At 38.2% G+C, this 5,514-nt stretch overlaps 1 pseudogene; it reads right to left on the bottom strand.

Annotated features, from left to right (window-relative positions):
• Positions 1-2,467, bottom strand: part of LOC107566808 (AMP deaminase 1-like) — a 7,157-nt pseudogene extending 4,690 nt beyond the window's left edge.
• Positions 2,468-5,514: the final 3,047 nt, after the last annotated feature.

The following is a 5,514-nucleotide window of genomic DNA, read 5'->3' as shown; positions in this document are numbered from 1 at the left end:
TACACTTATAATAAGTGCAATTGCACCAAGCACATCACATTCTATTACTCATTCATCCATGCTTCCTTTTGGATGAATGAATGAATGAATAATTCCTGCCCACTAAAAGCTGCACGGATATATTTGCTTTCCCCAACAGGCCTATCCATGTAAACGATTTAGAAAAATGTCTGTCGATTCACACTTTATATCATCGCCACGATATGTATTGTCATATCACCCAGCCCTAGCATGCAGTAATGCTTTAAACACATTTGACAAGCTAGTTGATATCCATTGACCATGACATCCTCACCTTATCTTATTCCAGAAAAGTCACTCACCCAATACTGAATGGAGTTGTACAGCTGCAGCTCACGTGATGAATGTGTCTTAACTAAATCAGCACCCTGATAAAGAGGTTGACTGGCACAAAGTATTTTATGTATTTTGAAAATACAAAAATACTAATCTTAAATGTATTTAAATACAAATTACATTAGATTTTTGCCAAAGGATTTCAAATACAAAATACAAAATAGTATTTTGTATTTCAAATACATATTTTAAATACATGTATCTGAAATACTGCCCATCCCTGCCCACAGGGTTGTACTTGGCATTTCATTTATCAAAACGCTGGAAGGTTTGTCTGCCCTGCATGAAGTAGTGTGAGAAATAACTGTAAATAACTTCAGTGTCATCACAAATAACAGTTCTTGTAAGCAACTAGGAGTGCTAAGAGGATACGCAGAGTGGATTTTGCAACCCATGTGATGGCCTAAAAATACAGCACATGACAACTGCATAAAGAGGTGATTCTCTATATATTTTGTTCCCATGTCTGGGTAACCAGGCCCTGAAGAACCTGTGTGAGGTGTTGTGCGATACTTACAGCATGCACATCCAGGGAATCGACAGTCAGGGGTGCAGATTAAGAGATGCAAAAAGCTCCTTCATGGTCACTTCCTTGCCTTTCAAAACATGCACCACGCGATCCGCATCCACATGGTAGGACTTCTTGATGAAGCAGAGGAGATGCTTCTGGTTCATGCAGGCAGCAGCGTGGATGTGAGTATCAACCTACAATAACAACATAACTGTCAAAATGCGTGGTATAGTTTGACTGCAAATTATTTCAGTATAAATGACATAAGTCATACCTTTCTGCTGTTGTAAAAGTCTCTGTGGGCATTTTTCTTCAGCTCTTTCATTTCCTCCATCTCGTTCAACATCTCATGCACATTGAATTTTGACATGAGGAACTTCAGATGACGATGAGTGTATGTCTTTCTGAGAAACAAAACGCAAGGACCATTAACATTTTCAATAAGAGAACAAACTAAATTTTTATTTTCTATAGCCTTTACATTTTTAATATTATACAATATCATTCAAAAGTTTGGGGTCGGTAATATTTTTAAGAAATTAATAATTTTATTCAGCTAGGATGCATTAATTTGATCAAAAGTGACAATAAAGTCACTGTGATGTCACAAAATTCTATTACAAATAAATGCTGCTCTTTTGAACTTATCTCAAAAATATTAAGTAGCATATTATAATGATAAGAAATGTTTCTGCACCAAATCAACTTTCAGAATGATTTCTGAAGGATCATGTTACTCTGAAGACTAATGGAGAGTAATGGCTGTTGAAAATTTTGCTTTGCCATCACAGGACGAAATTACATTTGAAAACATATTAAAATAGAAAACAGTTGTTTTAAATAATGTATTTCTGCTTTTACTGCATTTTTATCATTAGAAGCAGCTTTAGAGGATAAGAGAAATATTAAAAAATGTTATTGACCTCAAAACTTTTGAGTAGTAGTGTGTATCATAAACACACACACATTATATATATATATATATGAATGAGAGAGAGAGAGAGAGAGAGAGAGAGAGAGTATAGAGAGAATATAGATCTGCAGTGCTTTCATGAACTTACGTTAGGCCCTGAGCAATCAAGGCGATGAGGAAGTTCATGTCGTCTATGAAGGTGACAAGATCTGGACCGGGATGGTTCAGAGGCTGGTGTTTATCAGCAGATGCTGCATCTTTGTAGATTTAATAACACCATCCTTCATGCGAGCGACGTAGCCGAGGTTAGGTGGGAAGTCCTTTGTGCAGAAAGGATCCTCGCCAGGCTTAGGAAGAGGGGTGAAGACTGCAACACAACAGTAATGTTATATTTCACCGAATTCCAAAAATACAACCGTTCTTCAGTTACCAAATGCAAACAGAAGTAAAAAGAGAAGTAAAAGTATTAAGTCAACTACGTTAAATCAAACCTATATGGTTTTATGGTTTCTGTTATTACCTGGGAGCACCTGATCTTCAGGTTTCCACTGCTCTCCTTCAATCTTGCATAAGAACTGAGAGGGAGTGTTGGGGAATCTCTGGAAAGCCAGAGGTGCCCTGACCTCTCTGATGGTCAGGGCACGGTACAGACCCTTACAGGACAGCTCAAAGTCATCCATGGTCACCTGCAGAACTATTTGGAAGGGTGTGATTCTATGCAATGCCAATGCTGATTGTTATGTTTGAAATTACTATATTTCTGAGTGGAAAAATTTATATGTTGACAAATGCAAATGCAAATGTATATGCCCAGCCATAGAGTGCACTGACTGGGTGACACTATATTTAAAAGTCACCATGTCCTTGACGTTATGCCAGGGCTGATGAGTTTGAATCTTAGATAAGAGTAGGCAAGAACTGATGACTACATATGGAAAGTGAGAGAGTTCCTTAACTCTCTTAAATTCCCCTCCTAAATGTCAGATATACATCTCAGAAACCATATCCAGGGATGGGCTCCACCTGCTAAGATGGAGAGACCCCAAAGCTTGGCTGATCTATTTCTGCTGTCCAGTTACCTGCAAAGGGCAGTGTATAAATCAAAACTTACATAACATGCACATGTTCCAATCAGTTCCTGGAAGTTACATGTTGGGACGTACCCCAGCAGCATAGTCGCCAGTGATGGACACTCTCTGGAATTGAGGGACTTCCAAGTAGGTTGGTTTATCTTCTAGTATGGGCTGAGTGCGACTAAGATACTTCTTACTGTGTGGGGATTGGTTATAGATTAGGTTAGGGTGAACATTTTTCACAGACTATGAAGTGTTTACATTTTCATTTATAATGTATTTAACAGTATACTTTGTGTTATTTTACCTTGGCATTAAAGTTTAGAACAGAAGAACAGGCCAATTTAGATCAAATCAATCACTATTTCTAAATGTAAATAGCTAATTGAACGACCAAAGAAAGCCAAAACACAACTTTTGGGTGATATACTAGCCTACAAGTGTAGCGGTTAGGGGTTGGGGGGTGGGTGGGTTACAATGGTGCCGTGACCCGGATGGGAGTGAGGGCTAAGGGGGTGAGTGTAACGGAGGCCAGCTGGTAAAACCTCACTCCCCTGATCTCAAGAGGTGTACTAGTGACTGACGCTAGAGGCTGTGGTCTTTAACCTTCTTGTTAGTGATCCCGCCTCCCATGTCATGGACCCGAGTTCAAGTCCCCCATGGAGCGGGTGCAAGTAGTAGAACCCGAGGGGTTACACAAGTAAAAATGTAGTCATTAAAGGGGTCATAAGATGCTACATGCACGTTTACAAGTAGTTTGAACTGAAATGTGTGTTAGCAGTGTGTGTACACAACCACCCTATAATGATAAAAATCCACCCAGTAATTTTTAAAATCTCGTTAAATGTTTTCCCCTTTCTCAAATCGAGCCGATCTCAGATGCCGGTCTGTGTGACGTCACGTCTGCCTAAATGCATCTATGTTCGCGCGAATCATTCATGATCCAGCCTCATCTACAGAAGAAGTGAGTATAATGTTTTGTAAGGAATCTTTGCAAATCGCCTTTCCTAATAATGTGCTAATTAGCTATTTTCACGATGAATGCAGCTAAAGTCAACAGTCCCTCAGAGAGCAGCTCGGAAGAGAGGGGCGGGGTCAGCAGAGCTCATTAACATTTAAAGGAAAATGCTACAAAAACGGCTTGATCTGAAAAGAGCAGTTATTTACAGGGTAAAAAATATGTTTTTTTTACACTACCACTGAGAAATTTTAACCAAACTATGTTACAGACTTTTCATTAAGACCCTAAAGAATCATATCAACTTGTGGAAAATGGGCATCCTATGACCTCTTTAAGCTAAATTATAACATTCATTGTGTGAGCCAACTCAATACACACTGTGAGACGTGATAAAAAAAAAACTTATTTAATTATATTTCAACATAAACAAACATCACTAGATGATAGTGAACATAATCTAGCAAACATTTATAATAATTATAAATATAATAATAATAATATATATATTTTTTTCAGATGAAATGTTGCAGTGGTGTATAACATTCAAAGTAATTATAATGTACTTTAATTAGCATTTAAAAATATGTCAGAAAGATATCAGTTCATAAATACCAGTAGTGATGGTGTACAACCAGAAATAGTCCCAATCAATGTCCCAAAATTTAGTGAGCCTGGGTCCTCACCAGTGCCCCAATTTGTTTACATGATATGTTGACCCACACCCTACAGTAGGGAGCTAAATGAGACGTACCCTAAAGCTCAGCTAGAGGTCTTAATTACCACCCCACTGGCGCAGACCACAATCCACCCTTAAAAGAAGTTCACCCCAAAAAAAAAAAAAGAGAATTTTGTTATTTACTCCTTTAAACCTTGATGTTGTTCCAAACCTGTATGAATTTCTTTCCTCTGTTAAACACAAAAGAAGATATTTTGAAGAATGTTGGTAACACACGGTTGCTGGTGGCCTTTTATAGTATTTTTGTCCATACTATGGAAGTCAGTGGCTACAACTGCTTGGCTCTCCACATTCTTCAAAATATCGTCAACAGAAGAATATTTTGTGTTCAGCCGAAGAAAAAAAAAACTCATACAGGTTTGGAATAACTTGAGGGTGAGTAAATAACAGAATTTTCCTTTTTGGGTGAATTATTGCTTTAAGTAAATGTCATGGATTGTAACAACTAAACAAATGAGCAATTTGTTTATACTAAATAATATTCAACATCCCCAAGTCCACATTCCTCTACTCTGAAACTTTCATCAAAAATCACACACAGTGTATCCACCTGGAATTCCATGGCCAATCTATTTGGGATACTACAGTATGGGATGAGTTCCGAGATTCCCCTATCTACCAGTTCATGCCCTTTCAAAACACACAAAGAAACATACACCTACGATTCCTCCCAATACTTACGCTTCTCCTCTGCTGGGTTAGTAATATGTACCCCATCGGACATGGGACAGGATTCACGTAGAGCTGAATGCGAAAAGTTACGGTCAGACAAGGACAATAACACACATTGACCAAAACAGTAAAATCCTTTTCGCATCTTCATGTGTTTTCTGAGTGTTACTTGCATAATTCACTAAACTGAGTAGGAGAAATAGTTACAGAGATGCAACCCCCATCCACCATTGGTCAGCCAAAGCACCCTAAACTCACACCATCAACCAACAAATGACTTACTTTCTCCTG

Source organism: Sinocyclocheilus grahami, unplaced genomic scaffold (assembly GCF_001515645.1).
Source record: "Sinocyclocheilus grahami isolate Dianchi unplaced genomic scaffold, SAMN03320097.WGS_v1.1 scaffold1101.1, whole genome shotgun sequence".
NCBI lineage: Eukaryota > Metazoa > Chordata > Actinopteri > Cypriniformes > Cyprinidae > Sinocyclocheilus > Sinocyclocheilus grahami.
Note: the sequence above shows the minus strand (reverse complement) of the source record. Positions and strands in the feature narration are given on the sequence as shown.